The following is a 13,177-nucleotide window of genomic DNA, read 5'->3' as shown; positions in this document are numbered from 1 at the left end:
AATCTACCCAAGCAGCTAAACTTATCCTGAGCCTGCATATTGCCACAAATATGGAGCAAATTGTGAAATTAATCAGATGTTTTGTCTACATGTCACCTAGTTTGCACACTCTCAATAAACTGACATGAGTGGCAATTCATGTACTGGAGAAGCTCATCCAAAGACCCATTCCAGAATACAGTAGACATAACAATGTTATGAGTCATTTTCTTAAGAAAAGCTGGCCTGGCTCTTCACTTTTTCCACTATCACCTTCACCAACAAGATGATATCTAACAGTTCAAACAGATTTGGTGAAAGGGCCATGCTTGGTAATCATACAAACTGTAATTAAGCGAAGATAGAACAAAAAACAAACAGCTCATAGATACAGACAACAGTATGGTGATTAGCAGAGGGAAAGTGGGTTGGGGGGAGGTGGGAGAGGGTAAAGGGTGGGATAATTGGTGATAGAAGGAGACTTAACTTGGGGTGGTGAACACACAATACAATACATGGGTGATGTATTATAAAATGTTATACCTGAAACCTATATAATTTTATTAACCAATGCCTCCTCAATAAATTAAATTTAAAAAGTAAAAAAAAAAAAAACAATAACTATATTATCCAAATTGTTCCAAATTAGACCTTAGGCAGTTCCTCCAAAGTGAATTATTGACTAACATGCCTTGATCTAGAAACTGCTATTTAAAATTTTCTTTGTATATTTGTAATTGTACACTTCTCTCTGAATGGTTATCCTTTGTCCTGGGTAGCATTTATTTCACACTAAATGTAACAGAGAGGTCCTGTCCTTTGGCTTACTTATCTTTTTTTTTTTTTACTATGGGTTCTAATTTTCTGGTTGAAGGCTCCCAGTCAGTGACCACATCTTGTTTCTTTTTATTTTATGAATGTGGTTGACACAGATGCCACTTGGCACCATGCAAAGATGCTACGGGCAAAGAAAGGCTATGCAGATGAAGACCGAAAGCGGGGCTCAGACTCAGCACCCTCCAAGCCCAGCTTTCAGCAGCCAGGGATGGCAGTTCCCATCTATTCTTAGAATAACCATCTCCGAGCCTGTCCTCAGCATTGCTTTGAGGCAGATGTCTGGGGATGGAATTTAAGAGTGGACCCTCACTATCCAATGAAGTATTTGGTTCCATCATGGCTGTTGTGTCACCTCAGAGATGTGTTGCATGCACACACACTCACCAATAAACAGTGATGGTCTACATGCTGTCCACATGTAGACAAGTTCATCCTCAATGAAGTCTCCCCCTGCCTCTGCATTCTGGCTTGGTCCTCAATCCTACGTGGCACTCTCACACTGACCCTGGCCATAGGCTTCTCTTGGTCCCCTTTCACAGGCCAAATTGAAACCTCCTCCCAGTATTGAAAAATCATTCACATTAAAACTTTCTGACTTGTCATTCCTACTCCTTCCGTTACCTTCTGAGCTTCTTGTACCTCTCCCTCATTCACCAATGACTTGGGCACCTGACTTACCTCTCCTCCAGAACTATTTCTGTCATCATGACTGGTGACTCCACATTTTGGCTTCTCAGTTCCTTATCTGAAATGATCATTCTCCATCTCAGCCACCCTTGTCCACGGTGTCTTCCTAGATATTTCTATCACCAGAAACTGTGTCACTCGTTATCTGCTTGCTATCTCCTGCCTCTCCTAAGAATATCTCACTGGAAATTCCTTTCCCATTGGCTCTCAAAACTGGCTATATCCTTCCTGGGGCCCAATGCAAAATGAAAATTCAAGGAAGGATCCTTGTTCAAAATAATTAAAAATTTCAAGATGGTAACATCAGAGCATTAAACCAAGGTGTGTCTCCTCTAAGCAAAGGGCCCTAGGTGACTGCACAGGTCACATGTCCATGAAGTCAGTCCTTTAAGTCCTTCTTCTCCAGCCTATGGGCCCATTTCTCTCCCATGCATCCTCTAACATACCCCAGTTTTTCCCTCAGTCCTGACTTCTCTCTCCTGATTCCAATTCCAAATGCAACACTCATCCAGTATGTGAAAGACACATGTTGGAGTGGAGAGAACAATGGGCAAAGTGAGCTGGGAGCTTGAAAAATCAGCGAATAAGAGTGGAACATAAAGGGTGGCAGGTAGGAAAATAAAAATGCTTGCTCATACTGTAGTGGGCAATAATCACCATAGTTTAAAAATCCCTGGATTTTTACATTTTGATGTCTTTACAATACTCCCAATTAGTTTTGTTCATAAAAGGGATTAGACATGTAGTGAAAAATGGTGCTTTGTAGTAGTTCATTAGCTTGACATTTATTGTGGTTGTGAATTTAATCTTTTCTATACTGCCAAAGGGGGAAAATCCATCTTGTTATTCCAAATTCACTCAGTCTATCTTCCTTAATTTGCACATGAACTTAGATGTACAAATTTCCATGGTTTCTTTGCCTGTTTCTTTCCATTGGGAGAGATTCATTCAGAAACTGAGTTCATACATGAGGAATGAGGCATAGCTCACTGCCAGCAAGCCTGAAATCTGGCTGCTCGGTGCACTTAGGATTTGGGCAAAGCTTAGACAAAACTAAAGAAATGAAATAAAATATTGGGACAACCAGAGCAAAGTGTGTAGACTCAGAGACCTTTTTGTCAGTATTTTCCTTTCAATAGCCACCTGTACTTGATGGGTCAAATATAATGTTCTTCTCTTCCATTCTGGCATTTCTCCAAATGACATGTGCCACCACTGAGAGGCAGTCAGGCCACCAGAGGTAATGTTTTCAATTCTTTAAAGTTTTCAATGAATCACATTTTCACATAAAAAACCAATAGGCTGCTGCTTCTTTCTTTCCTTTTTCTTTCTTTTTGGAACTTCCCAGCAGCCTTTCTCCTTTTCTCCTAACTTCCCAGTGATTTTTTTAAACATAGTCTGGCTCTGACCTATTTTGGTGACTTGGATCACCATGGAGATGCCTGAATTCCTAATTTAAAATATCTCCTGCCCAATTCAAACTACCCATTCATTTTAACAGAGAAAGCTGGCACTGAAGAATATTTTTGAGAAGCCAAGAATGTAAATTATCTTGAGGTGACATTGAGAGGCAACAAAGGCATGCTGGCACCTCTGTTCTTCAATAAACCTTAGTTCTAATGTGGAGGGAACTATTTCATCTTTTCAACAATGACCTGCGCCTTTTGCTCTTTCTGTGGCCGGATGGATCCTGAACCTAACTATATCCGGCACCTGAGTTCTTTCTCCAGCCTTCCATGTTGGAGGGTTGGTTAACTGTCTACAAGTGCCTCCAGGACTTTGCTGTGTAGGTATGGTGTTTCCTTGGTCGATTTAGATTTTAAGTCACTAAGAAGAAAGAAGTCTGAGTCATGAATCAGCAAATAAGAGTAAGCCATTCAGATAGAGCAGAAGGAGAACATTTATTGAAATGTTATAGTAGTATCTCACTGAATCCCTGAGTAGGGAATGGACCTTATGAGACATGCAGCCAGGCTCTCCCTGCCCTTTATGCTCTATTCCTCCCTCTATGCATCTCTCTCATTTATTTACTCAGCATCAGTCTATGTCATAGGTAAGAGGGTGGTCTCTGGAGCTAGACCTGAGTTTGAATTCTAAACATCCTGTGCCTCAGTTTTCTCTTATGTAAAATTGTATATAATAGTATATACTTCATGGTGTTGTTTTAAAAATTAAATGAGTTAATAATACATGTAGAATGGTATATACAACACTTTGCATCCTTTAGCTCCCCTCAAACTAAGCTTTCCCTCCTTGTTTATCAGGACTCAAGCAGGATATTCTCTGTTCTGATTTTTATAAGCCCCCTTGCAGGTCTAAAGCTCTTTACTAATTGACTCTGCTATATTGCATCTTATTCCCAGGGAGGTAGCCACTCCTGATCCAATGGTCTGTTGTTAAAGGGAACAGTGTTGGGGCCAAAGTAGCAGCAGCTAACATTCATTTCATGACAAATACTAGTCTAAGCACTAATCCTCTTCATTCATTACAACCCCAAAATAGTTACTGTGACTAACCTCTCTGGAGGTTAAAATGAGGTCCTATAAGATAAGGAAATTAGATAATATATGAAAAAATATAATAAAATGATGGAGATAATAATGGCTGAACCAGAATTTGAGCACAGGATCCAGGGCCTTAACTAGGCCATCATAGTCTCTCTCTCCCAGTTATCAAATTGACTCCCAGGAAGAAGGCAAAGCAAGTTCAATAAGAAGGGAGCTGTAGACTCTGAGGAATGACTAGCCTGGCTTGAACAGAACCTTGAGGATGTGTATATCTCGGAAGAAGGCAGTCTCAGCCTGCATGAACTGACATTAAATCCTGATGTGACCTGAAACTCCAAGAAGCAGAATTATCTGAGTCTAAGTCTGCAGCCTTTGAGTGAGTTGCTGGAATCATAGAGAGATTCAATAATACTGAGTCACACTGAGCCGATTTGCTTTCTCTTAAACTTTTAAATACAATTATCTATAGGCATTTGTTTAAAATTCTTCTAAATACAATACATGTACTTGTATAAATGCATTTATATAAATGGATATATAATCCTATGTATATAGAGATGCCTTATGCCGTGAGTTGTGTGGGTTTGTATAGTACCGTGGGAATTCTTAAACCCAAATATCACATAAAGTTAAATTTAAAAGATTTAAGTTCTTGATTCATTTAAATTCCAGTAAAGATTTTTTTAAAATATCCTTCTAGTCACAGGATTACAGTCTCTGATTTTCAGCTTCAGAATCATCTATTAGCCATGATAAGACTAGAGAGCTCTTTGACTTTTTATAGAGTGATGTATTTCTCTTTTCATCTCTGGATCTCTAGCCATATTTATTTTTTCTGTCTCCAAAAAAAGAAAGAAAGAAAGAAAGAAAGAAAGAAAGAAAGAAAGAAAGAAAGAAAGAAAGAAAGAAAGAAAGAAAGAAATCTTATTATATTTCCCTTACCTAACAAATCTCACCCCCACTGGCATCAAATAGATCTACCACTTCTGAAATTCTTCTTTGTTGCAGACACAAGCCTCTATACACTAAGAATCCAATATTGAAAATGCATCTGCAGCTTTTCTGGTTCCCAGTGGTTAACTCAAACCCCTGCCAATGTGATCCAGTCATCTCAAACAATCCCCAGAATGTAATGACTGAAAATAATCCATATTAATTAAAGTGTTTTAAACTCCTTCAAACTCTTTAAGTAAGTTTATTATGTCCTAAGAAGTTCAGATAAATTTGTTCCAGAAATATTAGGCTGACACCCATATTAATACTGAATTTGGTGTGGAAGGAGAACATAAGATAAGCAAAACTTATGTCTGCCCTTAAGAATCTTAAAACTAGAAAGAGAAAGTAAGATCTATATACAAACTGTACTTCAAGGGAGAAAGTGTTAGGGTTAAGTCAATTATTCTGCATCTTTTCATTGTCATGGCACATGTTTGAAAACTGGAATTTTTAATGAATTAATGAAAAAATGTAAAGTGGTACTAAATTAAGTCAACAATGATTACAATAACATACTGCAGAAAAAAATGTCTACATTGATCACAACTCTTTACTGCCTTGAACATGTCATTTTAGATACTCAGGGGCAAAGTCCTCCAATATTCCAGTAAAAACGCAATCTTTCTTTCATACATTAACTTAGTTTTGGCATCTTTGACTTTGTTCTATCTTCTTATTTCTTATAGCAAACTGTGCCAAAATATGCCCCATATCACTTGAGGCACTTAGTTCCACATTCTATCAATACACAGCACTATAATGTCAGATAGCTTCAGTGGTAAGGAAGTAATGTATCATCTGCATTTGCACCAGCATGGGCTCCATTGTTGGCAATGGACAGAGTAATCAGCCATCTCAGTTTACCCAGGACAGAGGGGTTTCCTGGGATACAAGACTTTCAACGCCAAAATGGGAAAGTACCTCACAACAGATAGGAAACAAAATTCAAAAAGGCTCAGTTTAAAAGGAAAATCACTAGCTTGTGTATCAGGGAAGCAAGTAGCTTCAGGTATAATTGGATCTGGAGGCTCAAAGATATCTTGGTTCTATTCTCTTCCTCCTCTCACCCTGTGATAGTTTTAATCTAAAACCTCACATGGCTGAGGAAGAAATGTGAATGTGTCAATAGGGCTGTTTGAAGTGCTATAATTTAAAGCTAGGGAACAGGGAAGTCAGGCTAGAGAGTGGTTTAGAACCAGCGGTGAGGGAGGAAGATGTGGTGTCAATCCTGCCATGTAATGTGTGACCTTGAGCCTCTCTATGGCCTGGGCTCCCCACTTATGAGATTTTATGGAGCTTTAGATAGAATTAAATAAATAAATAAATTATAAAATAAAACCTCGCAGGGTAACATATCAGCTCCAGGCCTAAATCCTCCCAGATCCAAATAATAATTTTTTTTAAAGTCCCATAACCATATCAAAATTACAAGTAAACTAAAAAAAAAAAAAATCAATATTCAGAAACACCTGAAATCTACCTGAATGGAAAGTCTACAACTAGGAATTCAAAGAAGAAGGCACATCGAGAATGGTAGGAGGGGTGGAGATGCAGAGTGGGCTGGTCCCAAACCCATATGTGGCAGATGAAAATCAGGAGGAATATCTCAGCTGCTAAAGTACCCCCCTGGGGCTCAATTCAGGTCATGAACACATCCCTGAACCAAATCCTGAGCCAAAGGGAATGGATTTCTGGTTAGTTTAGGCCTAGCTCACATGCCCACTTTTGTATCTAAGTTTGGGGTCTGGTCCACCCAAACTATAGGAACTAAGAAGGAAAACAGTGGAAGTTCTTCAAAGGAAACCTAAAAGTAGGAAAAAATAGATCTGCGAAGCCAAAATAATTACTAATCTATGCTCAAAAGTTGGTGTTATCCTTACAGCACTAGTATGTGAAACAGATTAAACTGAGTTATTTGTTTAAGAAAGGCTTAGAGTTAGGAGACTACTAATTGGGAGAGACAGTTGACATAAAGGAGATGGTAACATAGTTGAGCTGCAAGGGTGTGTGCATATCAAGAATTCATTAACACGGATATACTGAGATTTTAAGGTAGGTTTTTAGAGATATTATGCTGTTTTTACTGTGCTTCACAGTGAAATTTTCTGAAGTCTGTTGTTGCTCATTCTTATTCTAGGCAAAGGCACTGTGTGTAGCAAAGCCACAGATGTGGAGAAGGCAGAAGCTACATGGATATCAGTGGAGGCTTGGATTTCGTTATTTCTGGACCAATATCTACATTGGAGTTTGTTCAAATTGCCTCATATGTTTTTGACTGAAGTTTCAAGAATAGACGTTTGGCTTTGTCATGAAGTCATAAAATTAATTTCATTCTGGTCTTAAGTCAACTGAGGCCAGAAATTTAGACACTTTTAATAAGAATAAAGTTTTTATTAAAAATAAGAAAAATGACTTCAAATCATATTCTCTAGCTGGCTTCCTGGATTCTCTGGGGAGCTACTCACCCAATTTTATGAAAAATAAAAGTAAAAATAGGTGTTAAGAATGTACCTTATCTAAATCATAGGCAGAAGAGAATAATGAAATAATCTCTTAAAATGCCTTTGTCCTCCCAGGAATGAAACAACAGCCAAGTCTCAGAGTTCCACAGGTGGCCTATTCATCTTAAGGTTTCTTGGGAATAAACGTCATGTCAAATTTCTAGCATTTGTTTTGCTTTCACATATAATGTTCGCATTCTGTTCTCATAGCAAACCTGCAAGATTGGCAGATAATCTGTTCAACTTTACAGATATAAGAAGCTGGTGTATGAGTGGTTAAATATCTTGGCCAGGGTTACACAACTAGTTCATGGATTTAGAACCACCTACCAGGGGTTGTGTTCTTTTGTTATAACCACTAAACACCATTCCCAATAAGTTTGGTAGGTCAGTAGTTCTGCTTCTCCAGAATTGGGTCTTGGTATGCTCACCTATGGAGTAACTTGTCAATTCATTCATTTACTGAATGCCAACTCTGTTCTGAGGACTCTGGTGGGTGATGGAGATACACTGAGGAATAAGGCACACTCCTGCCTGCAATAAGCTCTCAATCTAAAGTAATTTTCTTTGCTTTGTGCTACCAGAAAAAGTTAAATATAAATTGTTTGTTGACTGTGCATCACTTTTTTGCTTTGTATACTTCTATTATTATTATAAATTTAGTCAGCAGATCTATATATATAAAAGGCTAATATGCAGAGTCTCCTTGGGAGATCGATCGGGAGTTCAGCCAGCAGCCTGGGAAGGGAGGCCCTGGCAGGCAGCCAGAAGGCCCCTATCAACCCTGATTGCTGGCCAGGCCTAGGGACCCTACCTCTGCACAAATTTCGTGCACCGGGCCTCTAGTATAATAATAATAATAAGCATAACTATTTATTATGTTCCAATAACTGTGCTAGGCACAAATTTAATTCAGATTTCAAACCAGGTGTGCAGAGCAAATATAGCTTATTCAATTTGACTATAATTTATCTGGTCTTCCTTCCAAGGCCCAATGGTTAAGAACAAAAAAATAACAACTTTTGTTCCAATCTCATTTAGAGCTTAATAATAATTTAAATAGTCCCTTAGGGTCATGTTCAGGCAACATTCGGGAAGCAAGTCAAGCCTTTCTGAATAATCCTATTTTGAATGTTAGAGGTGGAATATGTCCCCTCCGTTTCTTTGTATTTTTTCTGAAACAAATTCTAATGCTTCCTTCCCCATACCCACACCTCCTTTCTAGCAGTTCCTAAGACAGATGCCCCATGCAACTAAGGAGAAGGCCTTGCACTCTGAAAGGTTAAAAGGTAAAATTTATTAGTCATTTAAAAATATAACTCCTGTGAAACATACATCATCTCCCAAAATTTCCATAGAAGCTCTAAGAGAGGGGTGGTATTAACAGATGAATTAGCTGAGATACAGAGAGGTTTGATGCCAGGTTGAAGACCAAGAAGCTGATTTAGTTTGCCATGTGCTTATTGATCTTCATCACACAGGCATGGCAGCAATTCAAAGCCTGACCTCAATCTATCCCTTCTAATCTGCAGACATCCCCCAATCATCTTCAATCCAAGAAGGAAGCCATAGACAGGCCCATGTACCATGAAAGGGGAGAAAAGCTTCTGTTCCCTGGCCCATAGCTATGCTTCCTGGAAGAGAGTGGAACCACTGAGCTTGCTGGAGACGGGGAGTAGGCTGGAGGCAATAAAGGCAAGTAAGGACCAATTATTTCTTACAATGAAGAGAACACCTAAACCCCAGAGGAAAAGTCTGAGTACCCAACATCCTAAATCTCCATATAAACCCCGGTCATGGTGAAACCAACAAGGAGGAAGAAAAAAAAATCATTCATCTAGTTATTAATAATACTGCATTACTACAGATTAAATTTGCAAAAGTTATACACTGTCATCTTGGTCATCATCTAGCAAGTATTTCAACTAGATAAATTCTTTGAGAAAAGAGACTATATTATTACTCTTTTTGCATCTCACACAGTGCTTGTAAAATAGGAGAAATAGTCAAGAAAATATTCATTGATATGAAATCACTGATTCAATTGAAACATTAATTCAATATTGTCACATTATTACATTGATCCTAAACTTGCCAAGTTAAACCTCTACTTGCATTTTCATTCTCTAATTTGCAAACGTTTACTGAGCTCCTACTATGTGCCAGATATTGGGATGTGCATTTAAAGCCACATGCAGTTGTGGACCTTCGGAATGATATAATATATGGGGAAAATTGCCAAGAAATAATTATGAATGAGGTACATTAGATAACAAGGACACCAATATAATGTAGTAGTTCAGATAAGGCAAGTTTACCTTATTTGGGGCTCTCAGGACATCTTCTCTGAAAAAAGGTTTAATATCAGAGCTGAGTGAGATGTAATGAGTCAGAGAGGAAGGGAAAGTGAGATCCAGGAACGTGGGAAGGCTTAGATGCCACAGAAGAAATGTTACTTCAGAAATAAAGAAGGCAAGTGTGACAAAAGTGAAAAGGAGATCAGGAAAATGATCTTGCATGGCCTCTGAGCTGTGGTAAATATTTTAGGCTTTTTCCTAAAGGTCTATGAAACACATATGACTGCTCCAGTGGAGGAGACCGTACTACATACAAGCAAAGGTGTGCCAGGTAACTTTACTCACCAGCAAATAGAAATTCAGACAACCACCAAACCGTTTTTGTAGCATTCTTTCCAGAGATCTTTAGAATTTGAAAAGGGAAATAATAAAAGCCTAGTAAAAAAGAGACAGCAAGATCAGATGCTGAAAGGTAGGTAGGAAGAATTAAATAATGAGTCAGCATGGGAGTGCCCAGTGCCTTAAGTGACCATGAATATTCAGGTAGGTGTGTCTGGCTGGATGATTACTGAAGCAGCAGGCATTCCATGTACAAAATGTACTCAAGTCAATCTCTAATTAACAGACAACGTGGTATTGACTGACACATGTTAGGTTCTAAGCCTGGGTATACAGATGGCAGCCAACATCCAGGCAAATTAAATATTCAGGTACCATCTGGAGAGGTCTTGCCCTCACACTAGACAGCTAGATCATTGGGAACATCTGGAATATTGACTAAACGTTCTGCTTTTTCTATGAAAAGCCAGTGTTGCAAGTCCAGTCACAGGGACTTGGAGGGATTATAATTATCCACTGGCCATGGCTAGAGTGCAGAGAAAAGTGTATCAGGCAATTTGGATGAATTTCAATGTCTCAGCTAACTGCTTCAGTGCCCAAGTATATAGTTTTTCTTCTTTTTATTAGTAAAGATTGTTATGCAAAAATACTAAAGCCTCTAAATCAGTTACCACTCCAAAATACATTTAAATTCTGATTTCCTGAAACAGGGTTAGCAAACCTGCTGTCTCACAATGTGAAATGTCAGCAATTCCTGAAATGATCCCTGTTTGGGACCTGTCAGCTGACATCAAATACAGGGTGCCATGGGAGAATGCAAGAATGGTACCTAACTTAAAGAAGGAAAATTTTAAGAGAATCTTTTTGTCTGGCTCATAGTAGGCCCTATTTGTGGAATACATTTTGAATAAAGAATCATGTGTAAACTAACCCTGGAAGAATAAATAGTGAGATAAAAATAATGTGTCTAGAAATAGAGGAGTTGAGGAGAAGTATTTCCAGTGAGAGGAAATAGTAGGGACAAAGACCAAGATGCCAGAAATAATCAAATATGTATTTAGCTCTTGGACATCAGCTTAAGATCCTTGCATGGAAACCTATGGTGCTCAAACTTCAGTGTGCAAACGAATCAGCTGAGAGACATGTCTAAAATGTAGAATCTTTGTCCCTGCACCCAGATAACCTGACTTAGTAAGTGTGGTGGAGAGCCAGGAATCTGAATTCTAACAGCTCCATGGGAATATTTGAGATAGCAAACCCACAGAAATAGAATCAATTGATCACATCAATATATATTTTTATCCACTTCCTAAAAATCTTTATAATCAAAATACAATTCTAAATGCTGATCCCATTACCTGCTTCCTTTAGTTCACTTTTGTTTTCAGTTCTTTAAGGGAGGGAGGGTGCAGAACAGGCAATTTTAAGAAAAGTAACTAAAACATTGGGGCCACTGGCTCAAAAGCTGAGTTCTCATTTCTAAAGCAAAATTCTAGCCATACTGGATCATTCCCGATTTCCTCTCTCAAGACATGTATCTGTCCTCCCCCCAGTTTCGTAATCCTTTTTCTTCATTTTCCTCAGCCTATAAAACCAGGCTCATCTGCTGTGTTGGGACACCCTCCCTAATTCCCTGCAGAATGAATGACTTGTTCATTCAACCACTCACTGACTTAACTGATGTACTGAGAACTTACTATGTGCCAGGCATTTGGGATCACTTTAGAAACAAGACTTGGTTCCTGCCAGCAAGCTTAAGTAACTCCTCCTCATGAACAGCATTTTGTTCACAACTAATTGTTGGAGCTAGTCTGCCAAGCACTTAGTTTGCTCCTTGCACTGTGCTAAGCATTCCACATGCATTGAAACCTATAGTATATGTCTCATTAGTCCCATTTTATAGATGAGTGAACCAAGGCAAAGAGAGGCTAAACATTTTGCCTCACTGCAAGACTGAGCCACAGAACTGGGATTTCAATGCAGTTAGACTGAGTATAGAGGCTTTGCCTTAATCACGCCATAACACTCTTTTCTAAGCTTTACCACACTGTTAACTGTACAGTATTATAATTAGCGATCTGCCTGGCTGTCACTCTCATTACACTTTGAACAATTCCAGAGAAAGCACAAAGAAAAAAATCAATTTATATCACATGGCACCTGGCACATGAAATGTACATTAAAAAACAATCACTGAATCACAGAAATTGAGATGTTTGTTTCCAATGGCAAGTGTGCTTTGATAAGTGAAGCATGACCAGACTGAATTGTTGTGTATTTTTGGAACGGGAGGTATAATTTAGAATTTGGATGGTGTTCAGGTTTAATCTTGTACTACTTGGCTAGATTCACATTGTCTAGTTAAAATTATTTCTTTTATTTTAGATTTTTTTTTTTAGAGAAATGCATGGCAGAAAAATATTTAGTTTTTTAAATATGTTAATAGGAATAAAATTGTAAACCTTCTCTGATGTGATAATAAAAGCTAAAATTCACTAAACATTTACTCTGTGTTTGATACTATGCCATGCACTTTATATGCACTGTCTTGTTGAATCTTGCCCAAAGAAATATGACACACAAACTATTTTTATTTCCAACTTGGACTTCTGGTTTCAGCTCCAATGTGGACAGAGCCTGTAAGTTATCACTCCTGTCCTTACAACAACAACCAAAAAAGCTGGGAAATCTAAAGCTCAATCACTTTTCTTGGAATCGTCAAAGAACTGAGGTTGAAGGACAAACAGCCACCCTAAAATAGAGACAGGCCCATACAGAGAGTCACAGCCAGAACCGCTTACCTGGAACAGAAGCCACTAGAACCATAAACTGTAGAGACACTTAAAATGGTGACTTTGGATGAAGTGGTGAAGACTTGAATATGTACTAGCATGACAGCGAGAAACAGTCTCATGTGGGGAGTGGGGGAAGGGGACTACAGTCGTAGAGGGGCCCCCAAACTTTCATGAGCTTTACCTCTATGAATCATACCAAATTTCCGTATTGAATATATAAGAAAAATCCTTTTCTGGCT

Source organism: Myotis brandtii, unplaced genomic scaffold (genome assembly GCF_000412655.1).
Source record: "Myotis brandtii unplaced genomic scaffold, ASM41265v1 scaffold95, whole genome shotgun sequence".
NCBI classification, from domain to species: Eukaryota; Metazoa; Chordata; class Mammalia; order Chiroptera; family Vespertilionidae; genus Myotis; species Myotis brandtii.
The sequence above is the reverse complement of the archived record's forward strand: the minus strand, read 5'-3'. Positions refer to the sequence as shown.